The sequence below is a fragment of the Cicer arietinum genome, chromosome 8 (assembly GCF_000331145.2).
Source record: "Cicer arietinum cultivar CDC Frontier isolate Library 1 chromosome 8, Cicar.CDCFrontier_v2.0, whole genome shotgun sequence".
Classification (NCBI taxonomy): Eukaryota; Viridiplantae; Streptophyta; class Magnoliopsida; order Fabales; family Fabaceae; genus Cicer; species Cicer arietinum.
Genome location: NC_021167.2, coordinates 11,528,461 through 11,552,783, shown reverse-complemented (window position 1 = coordinate 11,552,783; position 24,323 = coordinate 11,528,461). Strand labels below are relative to the sequence as shown.

The window sequence follows — 24,323 nt, the reverse complement described above, 5'->3', positions numbered from 1 at the left end:
ACCTCAATATTTGTCTTGGTTGGTGTACTTTGATTTTTATACATATTACAATTCACATAGTTTTCAACATCTAACAAACTAAAAATACTAGTATATTCACCGATCATAAAAAATACACACACTATTATTGAAAAATAATGGCCTGCTTTTTTGAATATAAGTAAGATTCTTTGGACCAATGCGACCCAAGTTGGTTATGAAACGTGGATTTGGATTTGATAGAGACAGCAACCTATGCATGAAATTTTAACAATATCCAATAAACTAAGTAGCTTATTAGCTGGACACTACCTTCATCTTTTACTTAATATATTTAATATTTTCTACTATCAAAAAATTAATGTATTTAATTTAAAATTAATATTGATTTTAATTTTTTGGTTTAATGATAAAGAGATAGATAGTTGACTCGTAGAATGTGAATTTGATATATGATAATGTGATTAAAATGGTTAAAGTAAATTTTTTTTTGTAAGTATTTAATAAATTAAGATATATTTTCCTCACTTTAAATTTTCTTTAAAAAAATTTAATATAATACATCTTTTTGCTTGTATTTTGTTTTAGAGAAGTTAATATTTATTGATCTCCATTTTTATTATTTTATAATATGAAATATAGTAAATTGTACAATGAACCAATTTAATAAATAATATATCATAAATTATCTAAAATATTAACGATAATTATTTACACTCTTCAAAATTCTATGATAATATATCATAAATCATCTAAAATTATTTACACTATTTTAATATATAATGTATCATCAATGATCCAAAATATTAATGATAATTATTGATACTCTTCAAAAAGCATATAATACACTAATGTTACTCTTATCATTATAATTTACAAAATGACTCAAGTTTCTTGTCCTTTGTCCGTAACAAACTTTGAAAAACTTTACATGTTATCTTATGTCGTGTCTGATATGGCTGCTGCAATGATTTTTGTAATTCTTATACAGAGTATTTGTTTGACTCTAATAAATTAAAAAATTGTGAGATCTTATATTAAATATAATTTTTACGTAAAAAGTTTAAGATGAGAGGAGGAAGCTTCACCGTAAGGTACGAAATATATTGGACAAATTTTACTTTCAAAGAATATATTTTATAAGATAATTTTTTTTTTTTTTATGGTAGATCAAATAAAATTATATCAAGTAGCATAAAAATAGACGATCATCTAGAAAATTTAGTTCAACTGAAAAATGTTATATATCGAATTTCATGTTTTGAATATATTGAGTGCAAATTTTTTATCATTTAACTATAGACAAAAAAAAAATGAAAACTTATTTATGTTAATTCTATTGTGTTTTATTATATATCATATTTTACTATAACATTATTTAGAGTTTAATTGTCATAGTCCGTTTTTTACAATTATTTATAGACAAGAATAAAGTTTCGTCTATAGTTAAGTCTATAGACATCGATTTAAAAAAAGACTTTTAATTTTAAAATGTATGAAACCAAATTTGATCAAATGGACGGGTTGCTTGTGAAAAAAATTCAATAATAATAACGTGGACCAATAGTTGAGTAAATGCTCAAAAGAGTGTAAAAATGATTGCGCTTGGTATTTATGTATTCATTAATTATAAATAAATAAAAAATTCTTTTAAAATTAAGTAAAAAACACTCAACATGAGCTGTTTCGAAAATACTTTAGAAATATACGAGGCATAATAATGTAAGACTCAGTGTTTCTTCTTTATCTTTGTTTTCTTCTTCATTCAAATAGTGAAGTTATATTTTATATTGATTTGTAAAGTATGATTGTACTATTTAAGGCATTATCCTTTTTGGGATTTGAATATTTCCTCTTTTACTTTATATTATTTATCCAAAAGTTGATTGCTTGTAGGATCAAATAATGTTTTGTTCGTTTCAAGCATAAGGAGAGTAGTTAATTGGGCAAATCATGCATAAATTGCACATGCAAAAGATGCTTCTTTGAAACATCACAAAACATTTTGTGTTTACTTCTTCGAAATTGATTTTCTTCTAACTAGGATGACAATCATTTTAGTTGGCAAATCCTAGATACACTTCTATGTTTCCACTAGAAACATCCTTAGAGTATATCTAAGGATTGACAACTATCTTTGTTCACGACAAAAAAATATGTAAAATTTAGTTTTTGGTGCTATAACAGATAATGGTACTCTCACAATTTAATAATAATAAATTTATAAATATTATATTTTTTAATTTATGACCGTTATTATTTTTATTTTAAATTTAAATTAATGTATAATATTAATTAAAATATGAAAATTGATATTTAAAGTTGTAATGAAATGAAATAAAAATGATATATTAATGTATGAATTAAAGTTGTGGGACCTATATGATTTTTAAGAGTTAAACATTTAGAGTAAAAAATGAATGATTTAAGATGACGTGACACATATTCTATTTAATTAAGTTATGTTGAGTTCATGCTCTTATGTTTTCCACTAGAGGCTAGTTGTGACACCCTCTGCCTATATTTGCGGAAATAACGTTAAAATATATATAATAGAAAATTTGTTAAAAAATAAAAACTATTTATTTAATAAATATTATACAAAACATTTTATTTGAAAAGAGTATCAACTTAAACATTTACAAATGTCTAATTTCAAAAACACTCTAAAACTCCATGTCACTTGGTAACGGCCTAATATAACTAGAATATAAATATCTCTGAATCATAAACTTTATATTTGTTATTTTGAGAATTTTTGCGGAACTCGTTTTGCTGGTAGCACCTAAAATGCGAGTTGTATGATGAAAATTATAATTCAAATATATAAGGATTATTGAATGAGCATAACAAATGCTCAAGAATTACATAACTTTATTTTTTTTATATGCAGTATAGTTTAGTTTACGATAAATATAAATATGAGTTTTCAAAATATTATGTAGAGGCATAGAATACCACATACATGTCATAAACACTCACCTAAATAGTCTCAATAAAATCATAATATTAGAATTATATCAAATTAAATTCGTGGAACATGAGAATTCGTAAACGATAGAATATAACCAAATTTGACAAAATAATTATTTACCAAAACCAAATGTCACCCATCATAGTATGATTTCCAAAGTTAAAATGTTCGATACATATATAAATAATAGTAAAACTTCAATAAAGCATGTCTTCTGCTTTGACTCTAAGTGTCACTTGAAGCATGTTAAAAGTTTATGTGTTTAGCAGCGCCAAACATAGAGCATGAGAGATGAACATTGAAATCATATGAAATCTTCATAACATATAACACAGTAAATATTTAATTATACACACTATGAGACAATTCACATACATCAATAACATAATATTTTAAGAATATTATGCAATGCAATGACATGCTCATTTTTTTAATGAACATAATATTTTTGAGTTTACGGTGTCACAACGAGTAGTAACAAAGACAATTGCATCAATATATAATCAATAATTGGATAAAAAAATATAAAATTATTTCACTTTTAAATACTCTCGAATACTCTTACTCTATATACTAATTCCCAATAAATAGAACACTTGAAACACAAACAATTTGATATTTAGATAATCGTATACACCATCACATAACTAATCCAAAAATTAGCATCAAGATTTGTTCATCTCATAACTCAAACGATGATTCTTCACACATGTTCCAAATTGACCACGACTAAATTTTCTTTTGAGTTAATCTTCATCATTTAAAAGTTACAACAAACTAAAGGAAATATTTTCCATATAGCGAAATATTTATTTACGAAAAGATTCAACACGCTATCAAACCAAATTGAATTAGGTAGTACATAAACCACTTTAAAGGTTACACGTAATTTTAAAAATTGATTTCTACACTTAAATTATTATAAAATGTATCACTAATCATTTAGCACAACAAAAATTCATTGAGAATTCAAAGTTTTTTTCCTTAAACTATTTTTCAATAAATCACGTCTAAATAAAAAATAAAACAAAAATAATAAATTACATGTATTTTAAAAATCTATAAGATTTCTAAAATTTCACTTGTACTTTAATCATCGAAAACACATTTTTATATAAATAATCACTATAAAATAATTATTTTCAACTTATCTTTTGAAAGAAAATTTCAATTATATATATAGATAGATAGGAAATTTTTCAATTAATTAACACATCTGAAATAGTTCCAATTTCTTTTCTCAATACTTACAAAAAAAAATCATATACTTTTCTACATTAAAGTAGTTGTGCACATGACACAAATCATAAGACATATTTGGTTATGATAACACTAATTGACAAATCTACAAAATAACAACTTCCTCTCACATCAAGTACTCAATAGGCGTATAGATACATCTCGAGTTTCTATCAAGCCATAAAATTGATCTAAAACAAAACACACCATAAATTTTAAAGATTTTAGAGGTCTATTTTAATCTTAAAAATTAGATCCCTAATAAAAAAAAATGCAATTTTATAATTAATAAAATGGATAAAATAAATTTTAATCTCTATACACATATCAATCTACATGATACACTTTACACATACCAATCTACATGATGCATATCATTTTGTTAGGTTAATTCATGTAACAAGAAAAAATATATAAACAACATATCATCTTCTCATATTAAACTCAAATATACATTTTGACAATGATAACACAAAAACTACATTTCTACTCAAAAAAAAAAAACATTCTACTCATAAAATAAATCGATTATCTAAAATTTAGATAATTTTTCAAAAGGAGTTTAACTATTGAGATAATTGTTTTAAAATCATTGTTTTTATTTTTCTTTTCTTTTTCAATTAATAGACATTTTATCATTTTACTTTTTTTATTAACACAATTATAAATCTCTAATGAATTCTTCAAGCCTAAACATCAAGTTAAACTCTAATGAGTTCACAAAATCATAATTAAAAAATCAATTATTTCAAATAAATATTTCGACACTCTCAAGATCCAATATTTACATGAGGCCCTCTAAACCATATAAACAACAAATCTTTTTTTTTTCTTCTTAAAAATAACATGTAATAAAATATGGTGTAAATTTTTAGCTATTTTAAACGTTAAATAAAATCAAGAATATAGAATTATTATTATTTTATAAATCATCAAAAATCCAACTCAATGTAATTTCTTTAAAATAATCAAAAGTAATTCAAATAAAAGTTATTTTCATTCTACAAAATAAGCCAATTTTAACTCCCTCATCGAATTTTTTTTTTAAATTCTAAAAACTCACAACAACGTTCTAAATTAATTTACCAAAATTTTTATAATCATGCTATGATCCCAAAAGGCAAGATCTATAATCGATAATTAATATTACCCCAATTAAATTAATAATTTCAATGATATAGCTAGTCAATAAAAAAAATTATTTCTAATTACCACTCTAACAAAAACAAATAATCGAAGTTCGAAACTCAAACCACAAGTCCAATCAAAAGGTTTGTATTGTCAACAATTCATGTTATATTTAGACATTTAGATAGAAATTAAGAATGTGCATTACAATCAAAATAAACAAGAAATAAATTGTTAATTAGTAACTTCAAAAATATTAAAAGCATACAAAAGTATATTGTGCATAATACAATAATATAACGGGAAAAAAAATTATGATATTGAAAATTATTAATACATAACAAAACACAACCGACACGACTAACATTCGATTAATGAATCAACACTCGACTCACTCGTTCTCATTGGACATACATGCTCTGATACCACTAATGTGACACCCTAAACCCCAAAATAATATATAATAATTTTTAGTAGATTTTTTTTTTTGTTTTTGATACATTAGCAACTGATAAAGAAGATATATTTTCAAGTAAATAAAAAACTTTTTTTAATTAATTTAGGTTATCAAGTTTCTCAAAATTCAAAAAACAACACTTTAAACTGTTACCTCTTATAAAATGATGCAATCTCCATATATTTGATTTAACTAAAATTTCTTAATTTAATTCCAAAAACTTACTAGTGCTTATAAGATTTTCATACAAAAAGTCATTTCTAATAAAAAGTAAAAGTAAAATACAATTCAAAACTCTTATTCCTATTATCACCTATCAGAGTGGGGTTTCTCCCAACTTGAACTTCAACGCAAGGTCGAGTCAGTCAAACATAAACAACGAAGGAGATGAGTTTTGAAATCATGTTAATAGTATAATATAAGTACGCAAGAAGAACACACAATTAATCATAAACAAACTGTATCGTTACACAAACATTCTTCAAGGAAATAACTCACATTATAAATCTAAAACCTCTCCAAAAAAAATTAATACATTTCACTATAACATCAAATCTTCTAAGAGAAATTATTATTGCACATGATACCCATTAATCACACAAAAACAATCACAAGAAAATGCAATGTTATGCATGAGCTTAGACTCTACTTCACAAAGTGGTACCATTTTAACTCTGAAGTACTTGGTTAGGAGGCTTGATACCATGACACTATCCCGGTGGACGGACAATTCAAATTGGTCATATCCTCGTAGATCCCATCTGTTAAGACAAACTCTCAAATTAAAGTTTTGATGAAAATAAATAAAGGTTAATTAAGAATGTTAATTATGATTTTAAAATATTATGTTAATTTAACTTGTGCTTTTGAGTTAATTAATTCAAAGATAGGAATCAAGCAAAGCAAAGAAATCAGATAAAAACTGAACAGATAAAGAAACAAGAACATTCTAGATAAAACGGAGAATGTTCTCCAAGATCAAGACTGATCATCACAGCCTCAAGATTAATCAATCTGCATTAGTTCATAAAAGATTCTGCCTCTGAATTTCATGCTAATGTTATCAGTACTTGGCAAGGAACAAGTATGATTCATTCTAGTCAAAGAAGGCATTCGAATCACTAAGATAAAAACTCATGAATCAAAAAAGATAAAACAAGTATGAAACTTCTCCAACTTAATTGTCAAGAAAGTTAATCAATTTTGGTATGTACAAAGTCATCCAGATTGATCGAGAAGTCGTCCAGAATGATCAAACAATGAACCTCAAGATTGATCATCAATCTCCTGAAAGTACAAGACTGACAATCTAGATCAATTATCAATCTCCATAATTCTGCAGAAGCTCGGTATCAATCTCCTTATATCTGTAGAAGTTCATCATCATTCTCCAAATTGATTTGAACAGAGTCGAGTTTCCAGATCAAAGATTTAACATCAACAAATTTATGTGAAGCATAAAGGATCATTAAACACAAGATAAAACTGATCATGAACGAATAAACCATCCCAGTCAAATAGATTTTAAAAAGTATTCAAAAGCTGAATATTTTTATTCACATATTTTTATTCACATATATTAGTTCTCTTATCTCCTTAGTTATTAAGTCTGATTGATTACTTGAATTAAAACATAAACTGAATTTTTGTTTTCAAGCTAACCAATAACATTCTCCGTTTTTTGTTTTCTTAACCAAGATCATTCCTAAGTAAAATCCTTAAGTTTTTCAGGAATTTTTAAATAGAAACATTTACAATTTAAACCCCATTCCTTGTAAATCGATATTACTACTTCACCCTCAACTCCATCTGAGTCACATATATGCAAAAGTAGAGGTAAATGTGTGTTGCATGGTAGTTGTCGACATTTGGAGTGCTACCTCCTAGTCACCTAGGAATTCTCCATCCGAATATCTCCAATGTCTAACAATTTTGCCTTAAGGCTCAACAGCAGACTTCCATGATCAGGCGCATTCAGTTGTACTTCCTCGAAATCACTAGGCTTGTTAGACCCTACTTATATTATGATAAAATAATCTCCACATCCGAGTGCCATAAGTGTCCGACTTCAACTTCAATGAAAAATGTAAATGAGTAGTTCTTCTTGTAAGTTTCGACAAGAGAAATCCAAAAATAATACTATTTTTTTGAGACGACAAACGTAGTGATCAGATTTGGCCAAAAATATCTCGCCCAACGAAAGAAACGCATTTGTTTTTATGAAACGGAGCCACGATTGATAAAATTGGCACCAAAAATGGATTTAGTGGCCAATTTTGTGTGGACAGAGATTGTGATCGATTCAAGCAACAAAGAATTGGTGGAAACGAAATTGAGAGAAAAATTGTTTCGCGGCCTTTAGTCTGACTTTCAATTTATATTTTTTTAATTGCAATATGAGTGGTGTAGAGAGAAAACGTAGAGATATAAGAATAAAACTGTAAGTCCCAACACATGATAGTAAAGTCTGAGGCAGCAGGTGTAGGAAATAAAAAACCAACCAATAATAGCTCAAATTAATATGCAGAAGTAAAAAAAATAAGGGTGTAAACAGTCGTCTGGTCTAAAATTCATTTTCTAGTATTTCTAAAAATCTTTAATAAAAAATTTATTTTACTTATCCACGCTATAAACGTTTTCTCCAAAACACTCATTCTAACATAATATTATTTTTCCTTAATATAGATAAATCTAATTTTAGTCAAAACTCTTATACTCAAAATAGTAACTATAATTATTACTATAATATGTTTTTCAAAATAATAATATAAAAATACAACATCTTTATAGATTAGTCGAAATGATAAAATAAATAAATATAACATCAGTGATTTATATTAATTACTAAATCAAAATGAATATGTAAAAAATCATCATACCGTAACAACTATATAGAAATAAAGAAAATCAATATCAATATTACTAATATCTCAAGATAATTATTTATAAAATAATTAAATTAAATAAAATAAGATAAATTTAAAAATAATTAAATATAATTGTGTGCACACTTAACATTAGTCAGCATACAAGAAAGTATCAAATTAACTACAAACACACATAAGCACGTAAAATCGTCTAAAATCTTATACTTTAAAATGTGTACACTAAAATACTATTATTTTTAGAAAAATATATAAAATATAATATTTGATATTTATATCACTCATTTAGTCTAACATGTACAAGATTAAAACATCCTAAATTTAATTAACATATATTATAAAATAATTTTAACATCAGTTTAAATATTTGAAATTATATTTCATCAATAAAATAATTTATTATAAAATTTAGAGTGTTAAAATACTTGTATCGTCTCTTCAACCGAGAATTATTCACATTGATCCCCAAAAGAAGACGCTTTTAAAAATTAACCTTCAAAGTTCATAAGACTATCCTTTATTTCCCTCACATTGACCCACAATTTAACCTTGACAATCAACGTCTAATGCTCCCATAGCACCAAGAATCTTAAATTGAACACATTCCACATAATAACATACTAACATTGAGATTTAGTACAGAAATAAAAAATTATAATAACGTACTAATATCGAAATATTTTATAAAAGTTTAGGGGACCCTTCGGTCCTTGAATCCTTTGTTTCGTTTATTTGGTTGAATAACGTTATTTTTTTTGCAAATTCAAATTTTTTTTTTGGACAAATTTAAATGGTTTAATCTTTGACCTTCATAAATTTAAATGGTTTAGTTCTTGAGAGAATAATTTTATTTCGTGCGATGAGATATTTGTTTTGACATATTTCTACTCTTTGTTCATTTATGATCATAAATTTGAATTCTCATTTCTTAGATTCAGTTTTAAAAAGTTGTTTATTTAATGGGTATAGTAAATCTAATATTTATTGAAAGAAGATGATCATGAATTGCATTATTTTTAATAAAAACTATTGTAAACAATTAAAATTATTAATAATGATTCAAGATGGATTTTCATCTTGACATTTGTTGATAAAAAATAATTAATTAGTTGTCCATAAATTATAAATAAATTAACTTTTAAGTTATAATCCACTTACGTAAATTTTTTATAAATTCCTTTAAAAAAGTATAATGTGGCAAATTAAATTGAAGCCATGATTGATAAAATTGAGTTAAAAGTTTCAAAAATGTTATCTTTTAAGTTATAAGTTCTAATGAAAATGAGTCATGATCGATAAAATTGAAACCAAAAATAGATTCGGTGGCAGATTTTGTGTGGAACAGTGATTGAGATCGATTCAAATGACAAAGAATTGTTGGCAGTGAATTTGAGAGAAAAAAGGTTTGCTGCAATTTGGTTGCCATTAATCTGATTTTCAATTTTTATTCTTTTAATCGCAGAAGGAGGGGTTGCAAATAGCAGATGTATAGGAAAAAAAGTAAAACGGTAAGACCCAACACGTGATAGTAAAGTCTGAGACAGAAATAGGAGTGTAATGAGCAACTCGCACCAGAGCATTCTACCCTGCACCTCCACATCTAAACCTCTCACCCCCAACCAACGTGAAAAATACAATTTTGCCCTTCAACATTTTTAATTTTTAATTTTTTCACCGCTCTTTCTAGAATGTTCGAAAGTTTCAACATGTCAATTTCTAAAATTTTCGAAACTTTGAACAATTCGAAACTTTCGAAATAGAATTCCAAAATTTCTGAAACTTTCAAATAATTCAAAACTTTCGAAATTTTCCAAATTTGGAAACTTTCGAAATTTTCCAAATTTGGAAACTTACGAAACATTCTAAATTTTCGAAACGTAATCCTTATTTCAAAAAATTTAAAATTCGAAAATTTCAAAATTTGAAACTTCCGAAACTATCAATTTTGAAACTTATGATAAATGGTTAAAAGGGTAAAATTGTATTTCCATTTGTCTTGAGGGGTGGCAAGTTTAGGTATGGGGGTGCAGGGTAGAATTGTCCTTCGCAGCAACCGTAGGAAATAAAAGTCCAACCAATAATAGCACAAATTAATATGCATAAGTAGAAAATAAGGGTGTAAACAGTTATCTGGTCCAAAATTTATTTTCTAGTATTTCTAAAAGTCATTAATAAATCATTTATTTTATTTATCTACGCTAGAAACGTTTTCTCCAAAACACTCATTTTAACATAATATTATTTTTCCTTAACATAGATAAATATAATTTTAATCAAAACTGTGATGATCAAAATAATAACTATAGTTATTACTATAATATTTTTCAAAGTAATCACATAAAATACATCATCTTTATAGAATATCGAAATGATCAAATAAATAAATATAACATCAATAATTTATAATAATTACTAAATCAAAATTAATATGTATAAAATCATCATACCGTAACAACCACATAAAAATAAAGAAAGTCAATATCAATATTACTACTGTCTCAAGATAATTTTTTATAAAATAATTAATTAAAATAAGATATATTTAAAAATAATTAAATATAATTATGTGCGCACTTAACATTAGTCAACATACAAGGCGCATCAAATTAGTTACAAATGCATATATGCACGTAGAATCGCCTAAAATCCTAGACTTTAAAATGTGTACACTAAAATACTATTATTTTTAGAAAAATATAAAAATATAATATTTGATATCTATGTCAATCATTTAGTTTAACATGTACAAGATTAAAACATCATATAAAGAAAATTAATTCTAAATTTAATTAACATATATTCTAAATTTCATTACTCGTTTAAGCACAACATGTCAAAAATCAATTAGCTTAGCATTATAAACTAACATGACACAATGAATCATTTAAACAATTGCATATAATATTTCAATCACGAACGAAGGAAATAAGTCTTATAGATTTAGTAATGATAAACTTATTACTTAAAGTTGAGTGAAGCGATATTATGCCAAATAGATGGTTAACTCCAACTAATTTGTCAAACAATAATTTTCAAGTTTTATTCTCTAAAAAAAAATTAAATAATATTATCAATTTCTCAACAAGTTTCCCTTAAGTAAGAAAGAGAGAGCAATTTTTCAATTATTTCATATCCCCGTGAATTTCAAATAGAGATACACACAAGAATTCGTATCATGAGCAATTTCTTAGAAATCAAGAACTAGAGTACATAAACATAGTGAAAGAGGACAAATACTTTCTAGTTTTACTCTCTAAAAAAATTAAATAATATTATGGGTGGAAAGTAATAGAGATTGAAACAGATCAAGGTTGATCTGAACTAGATGCTGTAAAATCAAAAAGGTTCTTTGTTTTAAACACTTAGTGGAAAAACTCACAGTGTGAGGACTGGACGTAGCCCGAGTTGGGTGAACCAGGATATATCTTTGTGTGGTATTCTCTATCTTATCTCTTTATTTATTAAGCTTTATTGATTAACTAAGATAAAACACAAACTGATTTTCTGTTTTGTAAGCTAACCAAGAACGTTTTCTGTTTTATAAAAAAACCAAGAACGTTCTCCGTTTTCTGTTTTCTTAACCAATATCATTCTTGAGTTAAAACTTGAGTTTATTTCATGAATTTTTAAAAATATATATTTACAATTCAAACCCCCTTCCTTGTAAATCGACATTGCTATTTCACTTGCATATTGCCTTAAAGCTCAACCGAAAGGATCACCACTATAAGACTCAACATGTTGTGATTCCCAAAAGGTTTGGCTATTAAACCATCCCTATCAAAATGATATGGATATTATATTGGATTATTAATTCTCATATACACTAGAAAGAGGGGTTGAATTGTGTTTGATAAAGTTGATAACTTTTTGATAATTTATAAATAAATAAATAAACTAGTTCGATTTTGGTGACTTACTTGGAGAAGAAGCAATCAAATTCAGAGGTAGCAAACAATGAAAGCTTAAATAATTTGACAAATAAATTTATTCTGGTTCACCACTAACTTGGATAGATCCAGTCCCCTCATTCAGAAGGCTTTAATCCACTAATTCAATTACCTTGAATTACAAAGTACCTGGCCCTCCAATTCAGTCTTTTCAAACAGCCTGAGAACCCCAAACTTTTGAGGAGCTAACGACATTGACCCTACAAGCCAAGTATTCTCCTGACAACCTGACAACTACAGATTGAAGAATGAACTAAGCCACTATAGGGTTGGATAAAAATATTGAAACTTTAAGTGTTTGCTTCTAACAAAGCTGATAATAATAATAACACTCACATTCTAAGAAAAAACACTTAGAGAGTATTTCTCGTTCGAACAAGTGTTTCTCTCTTCGAAATCTAGGACTTATCTTTTATGTTTTTCGATGATTTTCTTCTCCAGCCTTGACTACTACTCTTGGGCTTTAATTTAGTCCTTGTTTAATTCTCAATTGTATTTTGTTCAGATTGCATTAGTATATTCTTCGGATACATTGTGTACCTATTTTGTTTCGATTGAGATTGTAAATTCTTCAAATTGATTTTGTTCGTATTTTGTTTAGATTTTTTTTTAAATTCTTCAAATTGATTCTGTTAATATTTTGCTATAGATAAATCTTGATCAAGTCTTCTTCAAATCTGGGCTATATCTTCTTTCATACTCTTGGAAGTCAAATATATTGTTATCATAAAATACTTTTGTTATCATAAAAACTCTAAGTATAAATTCTTCAAATTGATTATGTTCATATTTTGGTGTAGATAAATTTTGACAAAATCTTCTTCAAATCTTGACCATATCTTATTTCATACTCTAAGAAGTCAAATATATTGTTCTCATAAAATACTTTTGTTATCATAAAAACTCTAAGTATAAAATCAACTTGGTTCCAACAATCTCCCTCTTTTTTATTATGACAAAATTTATATTTTTTTATAACAACTTTTCTTTATATTTATTTAACTCCCCCTAATTTACGGCTCCCCCTGAGTCTAAGTATCATTTTCTCTCCCACTTTATGAAATATATTTCTCTCCCTTTTGTCATCAGACAATAAGACTTGAAGGTGAGACTTTTTTTTTCTTTCATTTATTTTTTTTGTTTTTTTTTTTCGTTTTTTTTATTAACATGAATATAACATATTACAAGAAAATATAAAAACTAATGTAAAGCTAAATTATTTTGAATTGATCACAACATCAGTCAAGTATGACGGTAAGGCTTAGGTTTTTCTTGATGAAGTCAAACCTATCTTCAGGTGGTGGTTTGGTGAATAGCCCATTGGTGCTTAGTATCTACAAATTGAATGTTTAGTACCCCTTTTTGAACAAAGTTTGTAATGAAGTGGTGTTTGATATCTTTGTGTTTAGCTCTAGAATGTAAGATAGAGTTTTTGGTTAGACAAATTGCAGAAGTTTTATCACAATAGATGGGAATGTTGGGTTCTAGGATTTTTTTGTCTTCAAGTTGATGTTTCATCCAAAGTAGTTGAGAGCTGCAGTCAGCTACTGAAATGTACTTGGCCTTTGTTGTTGACATTGCAATGGTGTTTTGTATCTTACTTGACCAAGATATTAAGTTGTAACCAAGAAAGGTGTAGTTGCCACTAGTGCGCTTTCTCTCAAATTTATCTTCAGCACAATCAGAATCACAATATCCACTCAGTTTGTACTTAGGAGATTTCTCGTATAACAAGGTAAGGCTGGTAGTGCCTTTTAGGTATCTAAGGATTCCTTTTACAACAGTTAAATATGATCTCATAAAGTCAGCTTGAAATCTTGCACATAGACATAAATTAAACATAATGTCAGGTCTGGAAGTGGTAAGGTAAAGTACGGATCTTGTCATTCCTCTATAGGTTTTTTTGGTCAACTTTTTCACCTGAATCATCTTTTTCAAGTGAACAAGTAGGGTGCATTGGTTTAGCCATAGCTTTGCAATCACTCATCTTAAACATTCTAAGAAACTCTTTTGTATATTTAGTTTGATGAATGTATATACCTTTTTTACTTTGATGAATTTGGATCCCCAAGAAAAACTTAAGTTATAACATTATACTCGTTTGAAATTCGAGTTGTATTAATTTACAAGACTTTTGGCAAAAAGTGTGATTAGTATATCCAAAAATAATGTAATCAACATAAATTTGAATAATAAGAATGTCATCTCCTATTTTCCTAAAAAGTGTATTATCTATTTGTTCTTTTTCAAAGTTATTTTTAAGCAAGAAGTTACTAAGTCTATCATATCATGCCCTAGGTGCTTGTTTTAAACCATACAGATATTTCCTAAGTTTAAAAACATGATTTAGAAATTCAGAACTTTTAAAACATGTGGGTTGTTTAACATAGACTTCTTCACTTATATAACTATTTAGAAAATCACTTTTAGCGTCCATTTGAAATAATGAAATGTTATTATTTGCAGCAATAGAAAGTAGGATACGAATAACTTCTAACCTATATATTGGAGCAAATGTCTTAGTGTAATCAATGCCCTCTTGTTGATTGTAGCCTTGTGCAAAAAGTCTTGCCTTGTTTCTAAAAACCCATGTGGTTCCAATAACGTTCTTGTATGGTCTAGGTACAAGATCCCAAACATCATTCCTCTTAAATTCATTTAACTTTTCTTGCATTGCAAGAATCCATCCATCATATGCCAATGCTTCACCAATAGATCTAGGCTCAATTGATGAGAGTAAGCCAAACAAAGTGGTAACTTTTAGTAATGGTTTGGTCTTCAAAGGATCATTTTTACTTCATTTTATTAGATTTTTAGGATAAGATGACTTGTACATCCATCAAGATTTTCCTTCAGACTTATCTTGATTGTTTCTAACTTGATCATATTCATCCTTTAAAGATTTGTCATATTTTGGTTTGTTTGCATCTGCTTCCTTTAGTTCCGATAAACTAGTAGTATCCTCAACTTGCTTTGACATTTTAAGATCAAGTTGTTTGTCATAAAACATAATATAAATCAGATAATTGGAGAATAAAATCAATACAACCAAAACATCAGTTTTGTTTCTGGTGGTTTTTGTGTGTTTCTGAAAACTAAACTTGTATGCTACTTCTACTGAAGTATACAGATTATGTGGATCTTCTTATTCCTCTAAATTTTTGAGAACCTGCAAAATACTTATCTAGTTTGAATTTTTAAGATCAAGCTTCTTGTTATCACAGTAAACATAATATCAGATAATAATTAAATTTAGAGAAATATATAACCTATATGTCAACAATTTCAGTTTCACTCTAAAAACCCTCTTATTTCTTCTTTTCTAGTTTTCAGATATTGAATTTGCATATTCTTTTATTAGAATGTTTGGATGAAGGGATTTGAATTCTCATCTAGGTTTGTAGTCTTGATGAATTTGATTGGAGTGCTCAAAGAAGTCTCTCGATTCTGATTGTTAATTTGACACTTCTGTTTCTGCTGATGTATCAGATTCCTTTGGTAATTTTAGAGCTGATGGTAATTCTGATTCTTCTGGTAGTTCTAGTTTTGTTGATATGTGTGATTTCTCTGTCAGATTTGATTATGTTGATACTCTAGATTTTTTTGATGTTTCTGGTTCATCATATGGTTTTGGTTGTGATAGGTGTTATGCAAACCAATCCTTTTTCCACCAGAGTCAGTTGGCTTCTATTTGTTAAGTCTTGGAACATAAACCTTTTTCTGACCAGGCACTTTGAATGGTGTTTCAATTTGGTTGCATAGAACATCTACAACATAAATAATCTTATCCTTTGGTACCCAAATCTGGTTGGGTCATGGTTTCTTAGTTCTTGAAGGTTTCTTGTATTTCCATGTGGTTAGCATGAGACAAGATGTAACACCCTAATTTATTGTTATACCTTAATTTATTATTATTATTATTATTATTATTATTATTATTATTATTATTATTATTATTATTATTATAAATTAGTGATATTTTCTTACACATGTGTTCCTTGTGGTAGAATAATTTTCTTTTGTGATTGTCTTCATGTTTGTCCTTATAGTTATTTAAATAAAAATCAGTGATCATTGTTATTAAATCTATTTATTTTATTTAATAACAATAATATATACTAGTTTTGAATTGCTATGATCTTAGGCCTCATATTTTAGTAGTGTTGTTATCTAGATCCTTATTATTCGAATTTACATTTATGAAGTATAAATATAAAAATAACTATATCATTTATATATAAAATATAATAATGATGATGATGTTGTGCCATAAATATCCGTATAATAGCCAATAATATCTATTAATAGCATAAGTTATAAATTGAATTTACTATAAACGGAATTAATGGACCTAAATTAATTCTGAATTCGTGATATATAACACCCTAAATATTTAATTAATAGATAATAGTAAATTATAATAAATTATATTATATGTGTATTCTATGTGGTGGAATAATTTCTTACGCATTTTTTTTAATCTTGATAATTTATTTGAATTATTGATATTAAATAAATTTATTTGCTTAACTTTACACGAACTAAACAAAATAAAAAAAAAATAATAAAATAAAAAAATGAAATCACATATTAAACTATGTTACTAACACACTATCCTTTTAAGAGTAATAGGAAAGACGCCTAAACAATCTGCATAAATGACCTGCTACTAATATATATATATATATATATATGCATGACTTATTAGGTTAGATTTTTTCTAAACACTAGGTAGCCGCCTCCACCAACAAAAGCCTCGTCCTTACATAAGAAATACTAACCCTTATGTACAAATGAATAGTGCCGCAACAAAAAATATATATATATATATATATATTGGCTAGTAAGGAATGATGGCTAATCTAGCGATAATTGAACTCGAGAGAAACAGTGGTAAGGTAGTGGAAGAAATAGTGAAATTGGAGAGAAAAATATTTCCAAAACACGAATTGCTCGCTCCCTTTTTTTCACAACGAACTCAAAAAGAAGACCAGTGGATTGCTTTATCTTCACGTTGATGGCGAACTTGCCGGCTATGTCATGTATTCTTGGCATTCTTCCTTGTACGCTTCCATCACCAAGCTCGCAGGTTCCAAACTCATTCTTGTTTTCGTTAGTCCAATTTACGAACCCATTGTTGCATTTGAAGTCTAAAATTTCATCTTTCCATCGTAAACTTTTTATCCTTTCGTTATAAAATCAAGCTATGCATATAAGTTGTTTGAAAAAATTTTGGTTTATTGAAATTGTAATATTAAGAGAATCTGGTTTCTTAGATTTATAAAATGACAACTTAGTCCTTTAAATTAAAAATGTTACTCAATTTTTTAGGTTCTCCACTATAATATATTTTTGGGTTTTAGTACAAATAGTACATAATTTATTTATTAATTAATTTAATTATTTAGTTATTTATTTAGATAATTTATTTATTTACTTATTTAATTATTTATTTAGATTATTTATTAATTGATTTATTTAGTTAATTTATTTATTTATTTAATTATTTATTTATTTAGATAATTTATTTAATTATTTATTTAGATAATTTATTTATTTAATTATGTATTTATTTATTTATTTAATTATTTATTTATTTACTCATTTAATTATTTATTTATTTAGATTATTTATTTATTTAGGTAAATTATTTATTTATTTAGATTATTTATTTATTTATTTTATTATTTACTTATTTACTTATTTATTTATTTATTTAATTATTTATTCATTTATTTATTCATTTATTTATAGTAAGTAATTATTTGTATTTGGTGGTTGTGTGGCTATAACTCTCTCGCGGATTATTAGAGACGACGACCGACAAAAAGAGGAACCGTTAGCATATCAGATTCATTGGACGAAATCTTCAGTCGAGGTAAGGGGTGAGATGATGTTCGATTTTATGAGTATAAAATAACGTGAGATGAACGGGAATACTGAAATTTCCAGATGTTCATTTGGGGCTTACTACGTACGGTTGAGCCCTATTGAGTAATAATAATTAATTAATAATATATGAATGGTAATAGTGAGGACTTAAATATAATTTAGAAACCTATAGAATTGTGTGAATTAATTTGTATTAAGATTGCGTGTTATTTGATTTTATGAAACATATACAAATTGTTATTGTATGAATGATATGTATTTGAGTGTTCTTGTCTACTTGATTGAAATTATGATATTACTTGAAAGTGCACTAAATTGATTCCTTATTATGTGATTAATGAGACTGGACTGTGTATTGTGAGTAGTGTAAATCAAATATTGGGATTTTATGTGATTGACTGATATAACTATATATAATGATGAATATTGTGAAGTCAAACCAAAACTTATTGAATTGTGATGATCGAGTAAGTATGAGATATGTGTTGTAGATTTTGGAGTTAGGATTATTTTGTCATCATATAGGGAGGGTCTGACAGACCTAGTGATTCAGGGAAGTACAACTGAATGAGCCTGATCGTGGAGGGCTACAGTCGAACTGTAAGGTAAGACTGATAGACCTTGGGGGTCTAGTGGGGAATTCCTAAGTGGATTAGTGGGTTATTCCCTAAGGCCGGGAACTACCGTGCAACACAAGAGTACCCCGACTGTCGCGTATATGTGTCTCGGGTTGAGTTGAGGGGATCTATGAGGACTCATCCATTTATGAATTGTTCGTCCACTCTTGTAGTGGCATAGTATCAGGCCTCCTAACCAAGTACTTCAGAGTAGAATGGTACCAAATGATGAAGTATAGAGTATAGGACATGCATAGCATTTCATCCTTGCGACTGTCTTATTGTGATTGAATTTGATGAACCGTCGATATTATACACTTGAATGCTTATGAGTTTGTGATAATTTGATTGCTTGCATGTTCTCCTCGTGTATTTTATACTGTGACATAATTTCAAAACTCACCCCTCGTTGTTTGTGTTTGGTGTTTGCGACGGACGCAAACGAATTGTAAGTTGCAGGTGATGTCTAGTACCATTGGAGAGGCGGAAGCCATCATATCTTGGAGACTCTTATTATATGCATTGTGTTGATGTTATTTTGAGCATTTTTTCTATTTTGGGAATTCCCGCTCTGATAGTGACATCGGGTTGGGACTATATTTGCACTTAATTTAAAACATAAGTATGTGTACCTCAAAAGGGATTCTGTTGTCTGATATTGTGATTTCAAGTTGTTAAGTTTGATGGAACCTTGAAATTTATTCGACGTGTTCGTGATTATGGGATACTTTTTACAAAAAAAAATGTTTGAAAATTGATATTTATTTATTTGTTTCGAAATAATTTCATTGTTTAGAAAATAAGGAAATAAAAATAATTTTTATTTTTGGGGTTACAAGATATTGTAGTGTGACCTTTCTTATAGTAAATAATACATAAATCATCATAGGGAACAAACTTAGGTTCATTTACTTTTTCTTAAAATCCTATTCCTCTTTTACCATTCCTAAACACCATAAATAATAGAAGCATACTTGCTTATTTCCATACCATTATCAATAAAATCTTGAAGTAATTTTTCATACTTATCAGAGTTACATGTGGTATTTTCAATTGATGTTGAACTATAATTACTTTTCAGAGTTAGATTTTCAGTCTTAAGTTAAGCAATATCAGTTTTCATATTTTCATTTTCTGTTTTAAGTTCAGTAATATCAGTTTTTAGAGTTGCATTATCTGTCTTAAGTTTAGTAAAATCTGTTTTCAGAATTGCATTTTCCATTTTAAATTCAGCATTTTGATTCTTTAAAACATTAACTTTTTCAGTTAGATTTGTATTTTCTTTCCTAAGTGTTTTTTCAGTTGTAAAGACAATTTGTGATTCTTATTTAAAAAATCATTTATAGTAATAACTAAATCAGATCGAGTAAAGTTAGAAAATACCTCAATTTCTTCATATGTTGATTCACTTCCAGAGTCACAATTTGTGTTGGATCAAGATGCAGAGTTGGTATGAACCATCAGAGCCAAATCTGTGTGTTATTCATCATTAGAGGATTCACCATAATCATCCCATGTAGCCTTCATACTTTTCTTCTTCAGTCTAGAATATTTCCTCTAATTTTCCCTTTTTTCATATTTGGACATTCTGACCTGATATGTCCAGGTTCTTTGCATTCATAGCAGATGATGGTTTTCTTTTCATATTTATCATCATTTCCTTTGTTGGATTGCCTAGAATATATTCTTTTTGTTGTGCCACATCTTTAAAACTTTTTTGCATATAAACGCCAATTCCTCTTCCTTTAAGTCTCCATTTTGATCATATGAATCATCATCCTCTGATTTTTTTTGTTGCCTTCAGAAGTTTCTTCTATTTGGATTTCAAATCCCGGGTTAGTTGCTTCTTCTTGGGCTCATCCTCTGCAAGCTCAATTTCATGTGATCTGAAATAGCTGATTAATTATTCCAGCTTAAGAGTATCCAGATCCTTTTCTTCTTGAATGACAATGATCTTAGGTCTCTACTTGCTTTTCAGACTCCTTAGTATCTTTTTCATATCATCAGCAGTAGTATAACTTTTTTTCAAGTACCTTAAATCATGGTACCAGAGTTTGTAATCTGGAAAAAATTGTTTCAATGTCTTCATCTTCTTCCATCTTGAACAACTCATACTTGTTGACTAGGAGGTTGGTGTTTGCTTCTTGAACTTGCTTGTTTCCTTCATATCATAAATAATCTTTGTTGTCTCCTTGTTAGTGCACTTGTCAAACTCCTTGAAGGTGATTTCATTTATCATGAATATTTTGGACATATGATGCATCTTGTACATCTTCTTCTGATCAACATTCATCTCCTTTCTTGGAATTTCAATACCATCAGTATTATTCGGAGCAATATAACTATTTCCCACCAAATCCCGAAGTTCAGGATCTTGTGAAATATAGAAACTTCTCAGTTTGTCCTTCTAGTAGTCAAAACGTACTACATCAAACATAGGTGGTATGTTGATGTTTCATCCATCAACTTCTTCACTTAATCCAGACATCTCGAATCCTTTGATCTTTTCTCAAACATTGTAAAGTGCTCAGCCTTGAGATCGAGGTCTTATGTCAATTGAAGGTGCAAACACGAGAAGGGGGTTTGAATTGTGTTTGACAAACTTGAAAGCATTTTGATATATTACAACAACAACAAAAAACAAGTCGATTTTGTTGACTTACTTAGAGTAGAAGTAATCAGATTCATAGGTAGTAAACAATGAAAGCATAAATAATTTGACACATAAATTTATCCTAGTTCACCACCAACTTGCCTAGATTCAGTCCCCTCATTCAGAAGATTTTAATTCACTAGTTCAATTACCTTGAATTACAAAGGACCTGGCCCTCCAACCCAGTCTTCCCAAACAGCCTAACAACCTCAAACTTTTGAAGAACTGACCACCTTGACTCTACAAGTCAAGTTTTTTTCCAAACAACCTGACAACCCCAGATTGAAGAAGGAACTAAACCACTATCGGGTTGAATACAAATGATTGGAACTTTAAGTGTTTGCTTCTAACAAAGATGATAATAATAATAATAACTCTCACACTCTAAGAAAAAACACTTAGAGAATATTTCTCATTCGAACAAGTGTTTCTCTCTTTGAACTCTAAGACTACTCTTACCTTGAATTTAGTCTTTGTTTAATTCTGAATTGTATTTTGTTCAGATTGTGTTTGTAAATTATTTAGATTGATTATGTTTCTATATTGTTTAGATTGAGATTGTAAATTCTTCAGATTGATTATGTTCCTATTTTGTTCAGATTGCATTTGTAAATTCTCCAAATTGATTATGTTTGTATTTTGTTGTAGATAAATCTTGATCAAATCTTCTTCAAATCTTGATCATATCTTCTTTCACACTCTTTGAAGTCAAATATATTAATTTCATAAAATGTTTTTGTTATCATAAAAACTTTTAATATAAAATCAATTTGGTTCCAATACATCATAAGCGTAAGTCAAATATTTGACAATTTCATATACACCAATGAAACCACACACTCACATATTCATAATTCATAGGATTGACATGTTTTTTTAATAATATCGTTGCTAACACCATTTACATCAATTCCCTGAACATATTTATTTTCTGCTCAATACAATTATAGTAACGCATAAATATAAATAATATAAAAAATCAACTCAATCAATGATATTATCTTATGAGTATATCTTAACGTATTTTAATTCTTATAATTTCCAAAAATCACAATTTAATCAATTGTTCACTTAGAGTAAAAAACCCATACCAATAAATGTTGGCAAAAACTAGAGATAATTAGCGATAATTATCTCAATAATGCGAAATATTTTTTTCCCCACCAATGTAGATAAATGGTCAAACAGAAAATACAATTCCACAGAACAAAAATAATTGGCAAAAAATTAAATATGAGACAAACACAATTTTTAACGTGGAAAACTTCCATCAAATTGAAAGAATAAAAACCACGGGACATAGTCTAGTAAAAACTTCCACTATAATAATTAACGGATACACCAAAGTCTTCCTGATAACAATAAGGAACATCAATCAACAATAACAACTGTAACACCCCGTTTTTCAAAGCGAGGGTATATTTTTTTTTCGAAAGAGATTAAACTAAAACAGAGAAATAAATAAGGAGATGCCTTTGGATAAATAATTGAGTCATTATTATTTACAAGCAGCGGAAAATTTTCTCCAATTATAAATCCAAAACATTTACACAACAACAAATGGTACATGGAACCCATTCAAAAAAAGAAGTCAAACTGACAATATTAGTATGAGTACAGTTTTCCAAGCTAAAAATACTCCAATCCAAAAAGAAGGACACCTAGTCCCTATACATCATCCTAATCTGATCATCCTACTAAAAAGCTATACACCCTGAGTGATCTCCACGCGCCCCATGAGATCCTCCTAACGTAACTGCGGTCAAGCGTTCCCATCTCCATTCCCGTCCGTAGGGTACGAACCGGTAGGGCCGTCCTGACTCTCATCTGAGGGCAAAGCCCAGATTTCCACAATAATTGTAAAGGGTCACCAACCAAAAAAATAACAGTTAACACATAGCAATTAAGTTTTTAAATGCTCAAAATAACTTTTCAACTAAGCATGCACCTTAACAGGATTTTCAATATGCGAAAAGTTCATACAATACTTTGCCAATTAAAAATGAAAGTAAAATGAGGTTCTCAATCCCCTAATTATAACATAACAAATCAAGACATGGATAGTTTCATGAGCAAACAATCATACAACTAAAACTGAGGATTTTCACTGAGCCAATCGATTAGGCAATCGATTGGGGTGAAGGATTTTGATGAAGACAGAATCCTGGGCTTAATTCAATCGATTAGGCAATCGATTGACAGGATGACTGAGCCCCTGACTTAATGCCAATCGATTTCCAAATCGATTTCCTAAAGGTTTTTAGTGAAATTTTGAACTCTGGCTTGATTCAATCGATTGGGAAATCGATTGAGTGAGTATTGAGCCCCAAGTTTTTAAGCCAATCAATGTCCACATCGATTTGGTCGCATATGGATGAGTCCCTGATTTAAGGCCCAATCGATTGGGCAATCGATTTCATAAATGATTTTCGAAAACTGATTACAAAATCGATTGGCTAATCGATTTTGTCAATTTGGCCAAGTCCCTGTTTACCATCCAATCGATTGGAGAAATCGATTTACCTGTGTATTCTTTCAAAAATTCATAA

At 28.0% G+C, this 24,323-nt stretch overlaps 1 long non-coding RNA gene across 1 annotated transcript; it reads left to right on the top strand.

The window, feature by feature from the left end:
• Window positions 1-17,473: 17,473 nt before the first annotated feature.
• Window positions 17,474-19,840, top strand: LOC140918977 (uncharacterized). Its single transcript, XR_012161482.1, has 3 exons — window positions 17,474-17,701; window positions 18,424-18,490; window positions 19,581-19,840. It is a non-coding gene; the product is annotated as an uncharacterized lncRNA (long non-coding RNA).
• The last annotated feature ends 4,483 nt before the right edge of the window (window positions 19,841-24,323 follow it).